Genomic DNA, 19,676 nt, shown 5'->3' on the forward strand with positions numbered 1-19,676 from the left:
TACTGTGGGGGAGGGACATACAAAGCAACAAAGAAATCATCTTATAAATGTGTTGGAAACAATCGCATGAAAGAAAAAAAAAACATTTGAATACATATCTTAGGGTTTATTTCCCTAACATCAACATAAGTTGATATTTTATTATGTATGTAAAATAGCACCAATTTTTGCTTTTAAAAAATACTATGTATTGGGCTGGGAAGGTGGCTCAGTGGTAGAGTGCTTGCCTTGCATGCATGAGGCCCTGGATTCGATTCCTCAGCACCACATAAGCAAAAAGAAAAAAGCCGGAAGTGGCGCTGTGGCTCTAATGGTAGAGCGCTAGCCTTGAGCTGAAGAGCTGAGGGACAGCGCCCAGGACCAGAGTTCAGGCCCCACGACCGGACCCCCCAAAAAAATACTATGCATTAAATCCAACACAAATCAGAGTAACTACTTGACATGCATGCTTAATTTTTTAGAGTTTGTTTGATTGCTCATTTTGGTTTGTAGTAGTACTGAACTTTTTTGATCATGTGTTTTACAGGTTATACACAATGCCACCACACCAAGCTTTCTAGTTGAAAGGGTTTTTGATAACTTTCTTGATTGGCAGTAAATAATCCGTTGTTCTGATTGTTGCCTTTCAAGTAACTATGGTTACTCTTGGAGCCACTTTGTCTAAAAATGCTTAACATTTCATCATTTCCGGTGTGTTTTGATGCAGTTTTTTTGTTTGTTTTGGTGGTGGTTGTTTAAGATAAATCAATGTATGCATATTTCTATGATTTCAACAATTCCAACTCCAAAATAATAATGTGTCTTCACTAAATGGAAAAGAAAATTGAGACAATAGGAAATATGGTGTCTCTTAAAGGTATCACCATCACTTTATACTATACTGATGTCATTTCCAATGGAACAGAAAGAAAAATAAATAGTTCATTTTTCAAGATTATTTCTCCTCAAACTTTCTTGTGTTTTTGTTTGTTTGGTTTGGTCTGTTGTGGGGCTTTAACTCTGGGCTTGGGCGCTGTCCCTCAGCTCTTCAGTTCAAGACTAGTGCTCTACTGCATGAGCCACAGCACCACTTCCAGTTTTTTCGTGGTTTATTGGAGGTAAGAGTCTCACTGACTCTCCTGCCCGGGCTGGCTTTGAACCTTGATCCTCAGATCTCAACCTTCTGAGTAGCTAGGATTACAGTCATGAGCCACCTGTGCCTAGTTGTTTCTTGTGTTTTTAAGCACTAGAAAAATTTGTTAGCATATAAAGAGAACACCCAAAAGTTGAATAAGGACAACAGGGCTGGAGAATAAGATTGATTGTTTTATTTTGATTTCCATTTCTACTTCATGAAATACCTGAGTGTTACTCTAATAAATTTCTTTCATTCCTTTTATCTTTTATGTGGTTTCGAAATTGTTATTTTCTTACTTGCCAACCAGTGTACTGATAACCAAATTATAAAAAATTCACAGGGTAATAAACACAGAAGAGATAAAGCTTTGAAGCACTGAAGCAAAAATACATTCCTATAATTCTCTTCAAAAATATATTTTGGTACAACTGATGAAAACTGTAACACTAACCAGATACAGATTCTTATTAATCCACATTGTGAACAAATGTAGAATAAAACTTATCCTAGATAGTATATGCATAAAATCATAAATATTAACTATAGTTTGTTGAGATTATGTTGTGGCTGGTTAGTCAATATGATACCAAATGATAACTTTGGTTGGATATTTGAATATTACTTTAAATATACTATATATTTTTGGAGTAGATCAAAGATTGTTTTTATTAATTCTCTAAATTCCCAAAGTTTAAATTACTAAACTATTATAACTTAAATTATTCGGTAAGAGCTCAGCTCAGCCTGTTTTTATTGTGCTTATAATAATGAACTTGCCAGTGAATGAGACCCTTGAACAGTCTATAACTTTTATTAAATTCAAAAGACAGCAAATTGAATCCAAAGAATATAGACTAATTAAAACATTAGGCTTTGGTGAGCATATAATTTCCAAGTACTATACATTGTGCTTTTAGTGAGGTAGCACACATCATCAATATTTAAACAAGGTTTTTGTGTGTATGTGTGTGTGTCTGTGTGTCTGTGTGTGTGTACCAAGAAAACTGTATAGATGCTAAAACTTGACTTTCATACAAATTTCTTAAGTTTCAAAATATATTTTTCTATTTATTTGTGCCAGTACTGTGACTTGATCTGAGAACCTGGGCACCATCCCTTAGTTATTGCTCAAGGAGGATGCTCTACCACTTATAAGGCTTCACATCTGGCTTCTTTTCTAGTTAATTGATGAAAAGAGTCTCATAGTCTTTTCTACTTGGGCTGACTTTGAGCAATGATTCTCAAATCTCAGCCTCCTAGTTGCTAGATTAGCAGGCATGAGCCACCAGTACCAAGCCATGTTTTATTTACTTTTTAGGGGTGTTTTGTTTTGTTTTGAAGTTTTGAAAGAAATATTAGACATGTAAAAAATTCTAAGCTCAATGCATCATCTATATATCTAGATTGGTTTTGACTCCCCAAATGTATGAAATGACATGAATTAGGCTGATTAATGGGTAAATGATTCATTTAGGTATATTTGTTTCTTTTACCATCTGTTTAACATTATCACACTTAGGTGTCTGACAAAGAATGTAAGCTAATTTGGAAAACATGAATTCTGAATTTGTTAACTAGATTGAAAAATTCTCCACTGTAGTTTTTTTTCCTAATCCTAGAAATGATACATTTTTGTCATGAATGTAATCATTTAACAAAATATGTTTTTCTGGCCCAGAGCAAAAGTTCCAAGAACTTTTCTATATTAATTTATTTGGTTTTACACTGTATTTTTTTGTTATTTTTAAACTTCCTTTTCTTTTGCCTTTTATACTAATGCTGGTAACATGCACAGCTGCAATGCGGGTTCTTAGAGCACCATCTAGAGATGAAAAGTTAAAATTAACATTAAACAGAGGACTGAGAAGCAATGTAACTGGAAGATGACTTTGCAATTTAAAATTATTGTACAGCTTATGTTTCCAAATGATTGGCTTTAGGAAAGTCACACATTTCTTAATTGAAAGCAAATACTTGTTTAATGTTGATTCTCTGCATGACTTTTCCAAAAATACATTGATTGAACAGCTTCAAACTATAATTTGCATTCCCTGAAAATAATTAAGATAATGAATAGATTACTGTGTATTTAATCATATTCATAAAACCTCTTACGGTAAGTAGATATATTGGAAAAAATCTCCTAAATGCCATACATAGAAACATAAAAATGCAGAGCAATCAAAATTAGCATGAAGAATCTCTTTAAGCTTATTATCATACACACACATATACACATATTTTGCTGATTAAATGCAGAAGTATATTCTAAGTCAGTGAATATAAATAGCACTGCTGTTTCTCAGTTTGTGGCTGTGGATGAGAGAATTGCAATCAGTTTAAGAGGGTTAGTGTAATTCCCCTATTATCTAAATATCTAATCCACAATGAACCAACTATTGTAGTTATGATAGATGAGATAATGAAGAGGTGGGTTTTCTTTTCTTAAAGAATTATGATATATAGATTCTATTTGTTTAATAATATCCATAATGAAATAGATGACGTTTATCCAAAAAATAATCTCTCATTTTGATGTATCAATTTTGTTACTTGAAAAAGTAAAAAATTTCAAGGAAGTGTTCATGTATTCCTCTGTACAGTATTTTCACAATAAAAAAATAAAAAATAAAAAATAAAAAATAATTGAATTTCTTTCATCATGAGTTAATTGTATGTCTATTTTTCTTACTTACTGTTCCTTCTTATCTGTATATCATACTTATTTTACAGACATCTAACAGACAGACAGACAGATAGATAGATAGATAGATAGATAGATAGATAGATAGATAGATAGATAGATAGATAGATAGATAGTACTGATTTTTATGCTCTAGCTTAGCTTTCACATTCAAAGCTTTTGCTCTACCATTTGAACCAAATCTCTACTTCTGGCTTCTTGTTGATTAATTACATACATGAATCTTTCAGATTTGTCTTCCTTGGCTAACTTTGGTCCTCAATATCAGCCTCAAGAATAGCTATGATTACAGGTAAGAGACACTTGGTACCCAGCAAAGATTTTCAAAAGGGAGAGACTGTGAAGAACCTCCCACATTGCTTATGCCTGCCCTGCCTTCAACAAATCCACAGTAGAAGAATAAATTTTCTAAACCTCTGTATCTGACAACAGGAAGATGCATGACTAATATGACATTCCACCATGCTCTTCTTTTAAATCTAGATGTTTTGTATATATATAGAGAGAGCAAATTGTATGCTTTTTAAAGTCTATAGTAAATCTATGCACTTTGCTTATATCAAAAGCTTATGGGAAATCAGTGTCTTATCATTTTAGGATTATTCAGTTGTAGCCAACGATGTGAAAATATATCTGGCACATCTTTCCTGCATAGTCACTAAATGCTCAGAATCTGGATAGCTACTTTAGGAAGGCTTTCTATTTTCAGCATCAGATTTTACCTACCTGGCTTTCAGAAGACTTTTGGAATCAGTGATCACATCAATGTTAGCATGTATGTTTTTCTTTCACATAGAATATGCAAATTTTCTGTGAATTTTAAACTTATATTTGGATGCATATTTATCAATTTATATTTTAAAGCAAAACCTTATGAAATTAGTTTAAGAAACTTTTCTATGATTCCAAAATAATGGCATCTGAGAAAACTGAGTAAAGAAATATCTCCTAAACTGAAGTTAGAAATGCAGTGTGATTTCCTTTTATATCTCCTGATAGCTATGTCATTGAACCAATAAGTGATCTTGAGGTAATAATAATGGCAATATTAATAAAGACACCATTTTATTGCTTAATTCTTCATACTTATGATTTTAAACTGGCATAATATATCTTAAACTCGGTTTTTGCACTTACAAATTGAAAATTATAACTGACCCACAGAAATTTCATGTCAATTTTGAGTCCAATTAAATATTATGTAAATTTTATATGCTAAATTAAGTACTTAATTAGAATCCTTAAAATTATTTATTTTTTAAAAAAGCTTGCAATTATCTTTACCACTTTTTAGAATAATATGACGTCTTATTTATAGAAAGAGAAAAAGAGAGTCAAGCATTTAGTGTGATGAACACAGTTGATAAAGGTTCAGGGTTTCACTGTGACTACTTCATGATATAAATTAAATTTGATGTCACAATAACCATAATAGAAATAGAAAATTGTACTTTGTAGAAAAAGAAAGAAAAAATACATATGTGCATGCAGGGACAGGTTTGTATTGTCTTGTATGCAAATACTCAGAGACAGTTTTTTTTAAAAATTTAATGTTGGACAATTAGACATAATGTAGACAAGGTCATTTTTTTCTATGTTAAATGAATATTAAAAGAATTCAAGCAGTATTCCCCTTAGAGTCTATGATAATGGAAAAGTCTGAAACTCCAGGTTTATTTTAATCATACTAGTATAACTGTCATAATTGAATATAAAATAAGGGAAAACTGACAAAATTAAATATTCTCCTGTATATATTTCTATCTCACTATTTCACATATACAGAAAGAAAAAGAACTGCCTCCCCTGTGTTTGTAAAATGGAAATGCTTGTAAAATGTTAGGTTCCAGAAGAGTTAATTTTGCTCTTAATATTTTAAAATTAATAGAATTCTCTGAAATTTATATTCAAAAAGCAGTGTGAAATTAATCAAAAGAAAGATAAATCAGGACATGAAAAATTGTCTCTTAAGCCATTAAATTATAGCTTAATTATGGTATTAAAGTATCTAAAAAGAATGTATATATAATAAAAATTGAGAATGTAAACCATCATCACCACCAACATTTATAATTCCTCATGAACAAGTGACTGAGGATAAAGGAGTTCTGATCCAAATATTAGCGTTTCTTGTTCTTAATAGTTCTCTTATATGGAACACTTACTAGCAAATTAGAAATAAAATGGTTAATTCTGATTCTTGAACCTCACTATCTGAATTCAAATTCTGGCTTCTCCAATTATTCAGCTGTTTGAATATGAATTACCAAACCTATCTAACATTTTATTTCTTCATTTCTGAAAGGAGAAATGAGAATATCTTCCAGATACGAAATATGCACGGTTAGATTAGATAAAATATCCTTCCCTCCCCCCCCAAAAAAACCTTAAAAGAGTGGTTATATGTAAACATGTTCATGTATGAAGTGTGATTTGACTTTCCTATAAAATGTCTACAGGAAAATCTGAGCTGAGTTACAGAGCAGCCTGCTAGTCCTGATCTCAGCCATATTTATCACACTGAGAGAAATATCCCCACTTCTGGTGAGCTTTCTGACATGAATTCATCTCTCAGAAAGAGATTTGTACTCCAGGGCCAATTGCTGGCAATGTAAGTTTCGTAGTCTCTAAACTGAAGGGCCAGTTTTAGGGCATGTTGAGCAGAACAAGGCAACGCAGTATTCCGGGAGCCCAGCCAGGTTTCTTTGTGAAGTTTCTCTTTACTTCAAATGTAAGATTTCTTTGAACTACATTAGGTCACCTGAGTCTCCTTTTACAAACATCTAGTCATATAGAATAGGAGAGAGATTCTTATATCAGTTTTCTTCCTACTGACATGTATACTGCCCCAGAATTTTTTTTTTAAGTAGCTTTGGAATCAGTTTTATAGGGGACAAGTAATGAACTAGTGTTCAAATGGCTGATAATATATATGCTTTATTTTTGTAGGTCATAGTGCCTGAACTATGGGCCTAGATTTGTTTGCAATACACAACTCTCTCATAGGAGGAAACCTCTGTTATTTTGCAGGGGTGGATTTAGGTGTTTAATGTTGTATTAATGAAATCATGATCTAACATTTTTCAGACTCTAGGCAATTTTTAATCCAAATACATATATAGGCAGGCAGTGTTGGAAATAACATTGGAGAGAAAGGGTATAATTTTGACCACAAAGGTTCAAATTAGAATTGTCTGGGTTTGCTGTGTTACTTAATGCTCCTGATAAGCCTACTCGTGAATTTAGGGAACAAAGTTTCTGTAATGTTATCCATACTTGAAAAATAGATTGAAGAGCTGGGCACAGGTGGCTCAGGCCTGTAATCCTAGCTATTTAGGAGGCTGAGATATGAGAATCACGGTTCAAAGCTAGCACAGGCAGGAAAGTCCATGAGAATCTTATCTCCAATAAACCACTAAAAAACCGGAAGTGGCGATGTGGCTCAAGAGGTAGAGCGCTCGCCTTGAGCTGAAGAGTGCAGGGATATCGCCCAAGCCTAGAGTTCAAGTCCCATGACCAACAACAACAACAAAAATAGATTGAAGGGAACGAAAATAGAGATTGTTATTTTATGTACCTCAGATGTGAATAATGCGGGGGTTGGGGTGTGGGGGTGAGGGGGAGAAGAAACAGATATAGGTGTCAGAGAAATGCTAAACAGAAAAAAAATAGTTTGGAAAATGGCATTGTTGAATGAGTAAATAGATATCTACAAATAATTTGCATGTCAAACTTATGATAAGCATATATTATGAACATGAAATAGCAGAACATAAAATAATATTTTATTCTATAATCAACTGAAAGAATACTTTGATACATAATAATTTAGTATTTAGAAATATTTATAATGTTTAATTCTAACAAGCTATGTGCATACAACAGTTGTAGAAATTTAAGATACTTTAGAACTTTCCTTATGAATATATATATATATATATATATTCATTCCTTTGCAGAGAACTGAATCAAGATAATGCAAATATTAAGGCAATTACTTTATCTCATTTTGTAATGAACAGCTACTTTATGCCAACCATTGTAAAGGATAGTGATAGACAAGCTAGATAAGGCTTTTCCTCACAGCAAGCTCATTTCATTTAATGATGACTTGCTTCAGAGAATGAATATTCACTGACTATGGAGATAAATTTTAGCCCATCTTCAGACTAAAATGAGTGCTAATAGATTGGTCTTTAAAATGCAAAAGCTTTCATAGGCCTTGGGGAAGATCTTAGGCAATAGCAAGTTATTAATGAGGTACATTTTCTTTATAGCATTGTGAAATGTTACACAGATATACATTTTAAATGCGTTTATGCACTCATATGGTGACAAGTATATATGTATAAAAGGCATAACTTAATTTATTTGTCAAAAGCAGGTTTAATTAATTATTGTTCTAACAAATGACTCAAAATTACATTTTAACATTTCAAATTTTTAAACCACTTTTCAGGAACTGAGATTTTTTTCTCAACTCTATTCATATGAAGCAGACATTCACATGGTCATTATAAGATATGAAATCTAGAATTTTTTATATTCTTTAATAATCATCTATCTAATATTTAGGGACAAAATGATAAATAGAACTTGCTCTTTGACCTCCCTGTGGACAAGACAAATGTTGTGCAGGAAAGATTTCAGTATGCGAGCAGAGTAGGCCTCATTAGTTTGCCATCTGCCATGGTAGATAAACTAAAATGTTGTCATTGTGTGGATCATTGAGTGGTAAAATTATAATTAAAAATCATACATAGATTTAAAGTAAAATCCCTCAGAAATAAACCAGCTGCCAAATGATGACAGAAGAGTCTGAGTTCATTTGGAAAATCTGAGATAGAAGAAAATACATGTGTCTCTGTGTTATGTGGATGTATTTGTGTGAAAACAGAGATAGATAGATAGATAGATAGATAGATAGATAGATAGATAGATGATAGATAGATGATAGATTGCAGGCAGATGGGTAAAATACATAGGTAACATAAGAAATTTTTACTAACACTTCACATATGTAAATATTTCTTCATGTTTCGTTTCTTTCATGAATTAAAACAGTTAAGGGATTGATGAGAATGATTTTTAGAAATAAAAGGTATTTTAACATAGTACAATGAATCCAATAGATAACTATTTTATGTCAAAAGAGTAATTAAGTAAGGATTTATTTAGATTACTGTCACTTTTTATGTTTTTAAGAATTGAATGTTCTCAGTTGTATGTTTTATATAAGGCCTAAAAGAAGTGTATTATCAAGATAATTTTTAAAATTTGGCTAAAATAGAAGTTGGCTTTTGATTTTTTTTTCATCTCCTTTAAAGGATGTAGGCTCAGGTGATTTGATCATACAAATATCACTAAGTATTATGTATGAAAAACCTTTTTCCTAGAAGAATTCATGATGACTTTCCTAGTATCCCTTTGTTTAGACTGGATGACATGGCTGTATTCTAAAAGTGGAGCTTCTGGGAAATTCAGGCCAAGGCATAATAGGAATAATTAAGCTCTTACTTAAGCTCTTACTCAGAATTTTTGCTTATGGCTGGCACTCTTCCACTTGATCTACGCTTCCATCTTTCCATTCCCTTCCCTTCTCTTCCCTACCATTCCCTTCTCTTCCCAACCCTTCCCTTTTTCCTATCCTTCCTTTTCCTTTTCCCTAACCTACCCTTCCCTTTATCCTATCCTTCCTTTCCCTTTTCCCTATTTTTCCCTTCCCTTTTCCCTACCCTTTCCCTTCCCTGCCCTCTCTCTGTCTGTCTCTCTGTCTATGTCTCTGTGTTTCTGTGTCTCTGTCTCTGTCTGTCTCTCTGTTTCTTTCTCTGTTTCTCTCTGTCTCTGTCTCTCTGTCTCTCTTTCCTCCATGGACGGCTTGAATTCAGGGGTCTGGGCACTTCCCTTCCCTTTTCCCTACCTTTCACTCCCCTTTTCCCTTCCTTTCCCTGCCCTTCCTCCCTCCCTTCCTTCCTCCCTCCCTCCCTCCCTCTCTCCCTCTCTCCCTCTCTCTGTCTCTCTCTGTGTCTCTCTGTGTCTCTGCTCTTTCTGTCTCTCTCTGTCTCTCTCTGCTGCTGCTTCTTTTGTTTTTGTTCTTTTTTTTTTTTTGAAATATGAGTCTCATGGAGTTTTTTACCTAGGCTGGCTTTGAAGTATGATCCTCAGATCTCAGACTCTTAAGTAGCTAGGATTATGTGAGCCTTCAGAGTCCAGTTTGGCTTTTTAAAAAAATAATATTCACTGACTCTTCCCTGTATGTTTCTGTTCAAATTGTTGTTTCCAAAACCCCTTGTCCTCAGCTTCTCAATATCAGCTTCTCATTTCAAATTCTATATGATTATCTGGAAGTTGTTTTTTTAATATGTGTTTTGTTGTAGAAATACTGTACAGAGGGGATACAATTACATGAGTAAGGTAATGAGTACATTTCTTTTTTTTATTGTGAAAATACTGTACAGAGGGGTTACAATTACATGGACAAGATAATGAGTACATTTCTTATCAAGCATTGTTGCCTGCTCTTTGTTTACCCTTCCCATCCCTTCCCATCCTCACGCACTTCCCTCCCCCCCCCACCAAAGTTGTAAAGGTCGTTTTTGACATGACAACTTGTACATCTCATTGTTGCAATGGGACATTGCCCCATTTGTTAGGAAATGAAAAGACTTGAAAAAAATTATATTAAGTGAAGTAAGCCAGGCCCAAAGAAACATAGGTCCCATGGTTTCCCTTATTTGCAATAACTAGTATATATCTGAGTCAAGCAGAAGAGATGAGTACCTTTCTTATAGAGCATTGTTACCTCCTCCTTTGTTTTGTCACCTACCTACCCTTCCTTCTCTGCCTCTCAACTTCTCCCTCCACCTGCCAAGTTGTAAAGCTGGTTTTCAACAGTGTCTTGTACATATCATTGTTAAAATGGGTCAACCTATAACCTTATTTCAATATCTTGTTATTTCCCTTTCCCTCCCCAAATTTAAGGTATTTAAAATGTTCTATGTGATTTTTTGTTGTTGTTGTTTCTTTTGTATGTTCTTCTCTCATAGTATAACTCCTGTTTAAACTGTATTTGATGTCAGTTCCCTGCATCTTATATACCTGAAAGCTTGAATTTCATTTCCTGTTCCCCAAGATAATTAAGTTGATTAAAGAGACAAAAATACTATTATTTATGTGTATTTAACTTCGACATGAATGAAAAATAAGAAACAATTTGGATGATACATTTAATTACCACACATTATCATTTTGCTCTTTGATTCTGTAAGCATTGCCTCTCAGTGTAGCATTAAAGTAAAAGTCCCTGTGTTCTCCCAAGCATAGCATTTATAGCAACTTCGTTTTCTCATTCAAGGATGAAGCCCACCAAATGAGAGCTGAGGAAACAACTCAATGCTACAACATGGGAAAAACTAATAGAGGGCAGAGGAACAGTAAACAATATAGGGAATTGCTACACTAACTACAGTTTGGGAAATTGAAATAGTAAAATTAAAAACTACTGATGCATAAAAAAGAAATTTGCACAGTTCTTCAGCCACCAAAACATTGCTATGTTATACATGTCCATTATGCCATGATCAAAGTAAAAGAAAAACCAAAATTTTCACAGAATGGATAAACATTTTCCCAGAAGAAAATAATCTAAACTTCAAATGAAAAGGTACATTACACTGTAACTAATATTTCTAAAGTATCTTTAGATTAAAATCATTTATCTAAATTCTTGAGATTCTTTGCTTACTTAAACCATGAGAGAGAGGTTTGACGTAGATTAATTTATGAAAGATAGTATTCTGTAGCCATTCAAAAATCTTATTTTTGGTATTATTATTTTTCTTAATTCTTAATTGTCCTTGAGCAGAACATTTGGAAACTTGCAATCTACACCATCCCCTCTATATTCTCCACAAGACAGGAAGGATTAGGTAGTTATCACTTTGTAAATGATAAAACATTCTGCCCCAGTCAGGAATCATCATCAGTCAGTACCTTGACCCATCCCCTCTCTTTTGTATTTTATGTCCATACTGTTTCACTACTTCTGAGTCTTTATCTACAGTCAATGTCTGACGGGTGGTGAGTCATTAAAGTGAAAAATCACTGATGAATCTTTCTTGTGAAAACTATCAGCCTAGATTCCATTGATGTGTCACAATTCAATTGAGACATTATTCTATGAAAGTAAAGACCATTAAAATATGGAGTAAATTAAAATTGAAACAAACATATTTATGATAAATTGTGAAGTCTTATTTATACTCTTGTTTTCAAAGCTTCCTCGTTGATTTTGTTAAAGAGAAATGTTGATTCTTCTCAATCATATTTTTTAATTTTTATTTTGTTGTAAAGATGCTGTACAGAGGGGTTACAGTTACATGAGTTAGGCAATGAGTATATTTTTTTCAAGCATTGTTACCCCTTCCCTTGTTGTTTTCCCACTATCCCTTCCCTCCTCCATTCCCATTATCCCTTCCCTCCTCCACTTCCACCTCCCTCAACTCTCTCGCACCACCCTCCCAAAAGTTGTAAAGTTCATTTCCAATATACTGTCTTGTGGGTATCATTGTTACAATGGGCCATCTTGTGTCTTTGTTTCAGGGTTTTTTTTATTCCCCTTCCGTTCCCCAAATTAGTCAAATGTATATACAAGTTGCAGGGTATCAAAATCAAGTACAGTGACAACAGGGGATATAAGGGGAAGAACATACAAAGGAAGCAAAATAAAATCACATTAAAAAAACAACAACAAAGACCTCTTGTGGCCATATCTTGTGGTTCATTTCACTTAGCATTATCTTATATAGTCATATGTACATAGGTTTTGAGTGTTTCTGCTCATCTGATAAAATTTCATAGATGTATACTAATAATTGCAAATGAGGGAAAACATGGGACCTATATTTCTTTGTATTATTCACCATAGGTTAGATATGGAACCAACCCAGATGCCCATTCATCAGATGGATGGATCAAGAAAATGTGATGTATATATAAAATTATATATATAATAAAATTCTATGCTTCCATAAGAAAGAATGACATTGCCCCATTAGTTAGGGAATGGTAAAACTTGGAAAAAACCATATAAAGTGAAGTAAGCCAGAACCAAAGAAATATTTATGTCCCTCCCTACTCCCCTCCTTCCCAAGTTGTAAGGTTCAGATTCAACAGTGCCACCTGAGTATGAATGTTGCATTAGTTCACCCTTTGTCCTACTGTTTCAATGATTCCCTTTCCCTTCCACAGATTGAATAAACTATATACAAGATATGAGGTACAGAAAACTAAGTGAAAAAACTTAACTACATATAGGACTTAATAAGACAGTCTTATTTCTAATTCTTGGAGTTAATACTGGTACACTTCATTATATATGGTCTTATGCACTTAGCAATTGGGTTACTGAGATACTCTGTTATCATAGATGTATTCTAGTTCTTACAATTGAGGGAAATCATCTCTGGGTCTGGCTTACTTCACTTAAAATATTTTTTTCCAAGTCTTTTCATTTCCTTATTAATGGGACAATGACCTTCTTTCTTGTGGAAGCATATAACTCCATGAGAGGCGGCGGGGGTGGGGGTGGGGGGAGGAGTAGGCCAAGGTTACAGGCCTGCACAGGCAGAAAAGTCTATTTTGCTAACCATCATTTGAGGGAATTGATCCATGTGGCACGCAGTTGAGAGGCTTACAATGACACAAAGTTAAAAAGTAGGCTGAGTATCATTAAGGCTTGGTCCTCATCAAGAAAGGACACTTTACCGTCCTAAAATTAATGCAAAACAGAGTCCAAGTTTTGACTCACAAGAACTATACCAGCCTACCAATGTCAAAGATCTGAATGTAATTTTAGTACCTTCAAATATGAAATAAAAAATATGAGTTCTAACATTATATTTTGGCACATACTAAATATTAAAATGTGCAGAAAACTTTGTGTTGTTTCCATGACATTTAATTCTGCTGATGTTAACCTTTTGCCTTTTAACATTTTAATGCATGGCCATTATTTCCTTTACATATTTGATGCTGATGAAAATCTCTTTATCCTTCAGAATTTATATAATGGATTCCTCAAGAAGATTACATTCAGGAAATTACTAAAATGCAAATTAAATATTAATTTACACCAATCTATTGAATTATCTCACATTCATATTTTTGTGAAAAAAATTCCTAGAAATATTTTACTATTATAAATCTTAGAAGTAGCTATACTTTTTCAAAGTTTTCTGCCTTTTTTCCTAAATTACCCAAAGTTGTTGCAGTTTTAATTACATGACTCCCAAACTTTAGGCATTCAGACTAATAAAGTATGAGAAAAAATATGGAAATGTGATAAATATATGACACCTTGTACTCAACATACTGTACTCAGCAACAGAATGGCACAACATATGGAAATCTAAGTATAAAGCAGTATGAGTATAAATCTGAAATTAAATAAACAAGTAGTTCTGGGCAAGCAACTGAACTTGAGAAATCTTACTACAGATGTCATTCTAGAAGCAAATCCGGCCCCATGCTGCAGAAATCAGTAGTATACAGCTCCAACATAATCACGACGTGAATGTATTGAAAGGTTGAAAGAAAAGTATTGAAAGCCCATCCATAAAGGTTTTTGTGGCAGATCATATTGGTTGAGCTGAATCATTACTAACTTAAGCAATATGTGTCAGGTAGAAACTGTGTAGATGGAATTTGGTGCGCTGTTTTTCTCTAAGAACCTTCCCATAACCCTCATAATGAAAGTCTGAGATTTTTTCCCCTTAGGCAAATGTAGTAGATTTGCAAGTAGTTCACAACTCTTAAGTGCCAACTCCATCAATTTTCAAAGAGCAAACTTTTATTGAAATGAGGGGATAAGAAAAGGACACATGGAAAAGTTGTAGACATTTGTGGAAGGAATAAACTTACATTGGAAAAAAATTTTAAAAATTGAAAAGCAGAAAGAACAAAGTTGAAAGGAATTTGTGAAGCCTAGATCTAAAATCCCTACATATGTAAATTGTTTCAAAATGCATGATGCAGATTTCTCTTTAATGGGTGAGCAGATCAGGGTACTAGAGTAATGTGATATGGGAAAAATGATCAGCCATTTGGGGCTGGAGAATAAGGCTCATAATTTGTAACCAAGTTTGCTGTAGGTAACTTTACTGTATTTAACTTTGTTTAGTCTGATTACCCAAGCAGCATTAACGATTTTGGATTAAAGAAGAAAGACAGTAGTAGGAAAGTAGTTTCTGAAAGTTCAAAGGGATATTATTGGGATTAAAAAGACACATGTAACATGACTAGGCTTGAAAGGTCTCAAGAAGAGACATGTAGAAAGTCTAATAAGACTTCAGTACAAGAAGGAGCTACTCACTTCTCATCATTAAATCCTGGCTAAAGTTCTTTGTACAATCACCAAAATAATCACATATTAAATCAGAATTGTTGAGAAAACTGGACAGCATTGTCAATACTCAAAGATGACTATCAGGACACCTGCCTCAGCTTATTTGCTCCAAATCTGGGTTCTAACATGGGATCCCTTGTGTCTTTTGAGTTCTTTATGTAATTGATCTCTCTAAGTACTCCTGTTTTTAAGGCTCCCTGCTGCAATGCTCCTAAGTAGAATAATTCCAGACTTCTAGCTATATATTCTCTGAGCACTGTCTGTTGTACATCTACCCAAGGTTTCTCAAATCACTGGGAGGCACATTTTCTCAACAGACCACACTGTTACATATTCTATCACTTGATAATCTTGTCTGTCTTATCTCTGCTGCTGTTGGTTATTACTGAGATGTAGGAAATAAAGGAATAAAGACAAGGAAAAATGATTAAAATTCAATTTTATTTAGTGGAGGAAAGAAACAATAAGAGTTCACTTTGAAGATTTTTATAAGAAAAGCTATTTATAAATTTAAAATAAATTATTATGACTTCATTTTGTAGAAATGTGTTGTTTTCCATCTGACTTCTTTTCAATGCTATTTTCTTGTTGAATGACCAAATGATTATGCATATTATTTTAAAATTAAGTGTCCCTTACAACTTTCTACCTTTTACTACTTGAACTGAGAGGCTATTGTCTCAGTGCTACCATCAATTATATGATAGATATTTAAATACAGAATGAACAAAATGATAATTCCTAGAAAAATAGTTCAATTCTTTTAAAATCAAATAAATAATTGATCAACTACTCAATACTTCCTATTATATTTTAAGTGGTACACTAAATGAATTGCATTTTGATAGCTTAATTCACAGTATATTCTTGAAATTTTGTCCTCACAATGAAGAACTAATGTAGCCAATGCAAATTACTAAAGCAATATATAATTTAGGGCAACATATTTGAAGTTTGCTACAACATATTGAAAGGTTTTTGTTATAATGGCAGGTTGAAATTCAACACAGGCTGTATTCTTTTCAATAAAAATTCTGAACCAAAATGAAATGAATCCCAATTTTTTTTCTAACAAATATTTGTTAATGTAATCCAGAGCTTAGCTACAAATCAATGGGTAGATTTATTCTACTTTCAATCTTTTTAGTTTTGTTCCACCTCTGTGTACTCACAGAACATGTTTAAGCAGCAGTAAATCCAGACAACTCTATTTCCTCCTAAACCATGTCTGATGGAAATTTTGGACACATTTTTCTTAGGCAGTATAAAATACACAAAAATGTTCATAATAGTTATATCATGCTCTCTGTCAAGTGTTATTTTTACAAAATTCAGACAAGCATTTTTGAAAATCCTCTTTTAAGCTGAGACTGAATGTTGACTCTGCATAAGCTTTTTAAGCTGTACTTAAGATGTCTAAAGTGCAGCTAAACTGAAAAATCCTTTAAATCTCCTCTCTCTCATACTTATAAAACATAAAAATATTTTTGTACATAGCATATAATTGATAGTCAATTAACAAAACAATTCAAAAACTGTATGATACAAATTGATATTCAAAGAAATACAGAATGATTATCATTCAAAGTAAGGCAAAAAGAGTTAAATGACTGAGAAGACTAAGTTTCGTTGAAATGATTATCCTGTAATGTTATTTGCTACAATTCAACTTCTTATAAAATGTGTTTCCTCTGGTTATTATAATCAATCTTATATAATCAATATTTATCATCTTCTGTCAAGTAGAAACAATTTATGTATTTATGCATCAAAAATTGTTCCATGATATATGAGCTAATAATTGAAAGCTTTTATGTTATTATAATGGAAATGAATTGTACCAAATATGATTTTTTAGAAATAATTTATCTGAACTTCTCATACCTTTATTAAAATGGATACAAATATATATTGGAAAGCTCATCAGACAGAAAAGAATTCTGTTTTTTAAACTGTTGATAATATTCATCATGATCTGTACAGTGAAGATGAGGAATTTTGTCAACAATACAGGAAAAAAATGTTGGTAATCATATCCTTTGATGACAGAATCAGGATTTGTAACACAAGCTGTTTCTGAGCAGTAATAGAAAGTTACTTGCAAGTTCTTCTGACAAAATTTTTTGATAACTACATACATTTTCACTTGGATATTACATTCAATTAACTAGATATATTTTCAGGAAAGTTTACTTAAGAAAATATTATATATATATATATATATATATATATATATATATATATATATATATATATACATATAGCATGAGTAGTTCAAAATTCTGATGTTTTGGGTTGGGAGGGTGGCTCAGTGGTAGAGCACTTGCCTTGCATGCATGAGGCCCTCTTAAATAATGTTCTGTGCATGTATTTTCTTCAGTCCCTTAAGAAATAATGAAACTAGGAGTGACTCTAATTTGATAAAATTTAATGAAGTCAGACCTAAAAATGTGTGTCCTGAAAATAGGAATCACCCTATTCAAACTTTATTGTTTTGATCTTTATAATATTTTTACAAAGATTCGAATGTGTGTCTTAATGCTTCAAATGACTATAATAAAACAGTACTTTCTTGTATTTTATAACCAGATTTAGGTTAGGGTACTTACAGACTTTAGTAATTCTACAGGATTTCTTCTTGTTTTGGTTATATGATGTTCTTATAAAATTTAATAAATACTGTATCTTAAAAAATTAAATCACAGATTACTGAATGAGTTTAACAAGATAAGAAATCAAAAGTTCAGACAAGTGTTTTATGTATCTGTAATGTACATTTGAAAAAATTCCCTCATAAATTCAATGTGTTTGCATTCTCATACTTCCCCTCTTCCAATTTTCAATTTTGAAAGTTTAGATACAGAATTCTCTTGTTTAAATAAATGTTTCTTAGTCCTTTTGAACTATTTCTTAAAATTTAAAAGTGATCTGTAAGAATAAGTAAGGATAACAATTCTATCATATCTTAACATGTTCAGGCTGCTATTATATAAGGTCTTTGAAAGAAAAATTATTTCTTAATATACTGGGAACTGGGAAGACCAAGATCAAGGAAGTGGCAGCTTTCTTGTCCAGTGATGGCTTTCTTTCCTCTGCTTCAAGAGTACTTGGTGTTTCTTCATATAGTAGAAGGGTTTGAGTCATCTAAGATATCAGAGCTCTCATACCTTCCCTTACAATTTTTTTTCTGAAAAGTTAGACTAATATTTAGTAATGGCACAACTTCCTAAAACATAATGCTTAAGGACCTTGGACATTTCATGAGAGTCAATTCTGTAGAAATTAACTTCAAATGGTTCAAAATAATTCCGAAGTCCTATACTGAATGATAATAACATTGGTTCTTAAATATTAGTTTATCCAAGATTTTTTTTGAACTCTCCATAAGTTACTGAAAGAATTTCATAGATTCATTTACTAACAAGTATGTCTGTACAGTTTTAACATCAAATCAGCAATCAATTACTGACATATACAATAACCAAAGTCCTTGTCCTTAAAGTTGCTATAAAGGATTTAGGCTGCAGTGGGCTCCTGCCTTGGAGAAATGAACGTTTATGGTTATTACAAAATCATTATGTTCCTGCTTGTCATTTATTTTGGAGAGAATATGAAATCTCTTCTTCACTGTTTCAAATGCTTTAGTACACAGATCATAGAAATCCAAAGTTCAAAATTTTAAAACATTGCAAGCATTTTTTAAAATTATGTAAAACATTATAACTGAGAAATATGCTTTATATAAAATATACAACTATTTTCAAATGTTTGGTATTGTTAATAAAATACTATTTTACAAGCAAAAGTTACTCATATTCTGTAATTTTTTAATAATACATGATTAAAATAATTATATAAAAGCATACATATATATATATTGTGATTCACTTGTAATCTCAGTGCAACTATAATAATATGTTAGTAATTTAAAATTTCTGTATTTGCACACGTGATTAACCATTTTCAGGGAAATAATATTTTCTAGTTGAGGAATGAAGAGTAGGATTCACACCCCATTTAATGCAGCATTTGTTTTCTTTAAATTCCAATTTTATTTAGAAAGAGTAACGTTTAAGGGGCTGGGAAGGTGACTCAGTGGTGGAGTGCTTGCCTTGCATGCATGAGAACCTGGGTTTGATTCCTCACCACCACATAACCAGAAAAAGACAAAAGTGGCTCTGTGGCTCAAGTAAAGCGTTAGCCTTAAGCTGAAGAGCTGAGGGACAAAGCCCAGGCCCAGAATTCAGGCCTAATGACACACACACACACACACACACACACACACACACACACACACACACACACACACACGAAGAGAGAGAAGAAAGATAAAAAAGAAAGGAAGGAAGGAAGGAAGAGAAAGAAGAGTAGTATTTTAATTGGTACGAGAAATAAACGAATGTAGACTATCAAAGATGTGTTAGTCAATCTAAAGATTAGAAAGTTTGCTG

Source organism: Dipodomys merriami, unplaced genomic scaffold (assembly GCF_024711535.1).
Source record: "Dipodomys merriami isolate MVZ:Mamm:240054 unplaced genomic scaffold, mDipMer1.0.p SCAF_6, whole genome shotgun sequence".
In the NCBI taxonomy this organism is placed as follows: domain Eukaryota; kingdom Metazoa; phylum Chordata; class Mammalia; order Rodentia; family Heteromyidae; genus Dipodomys; species Dipodomys merriami.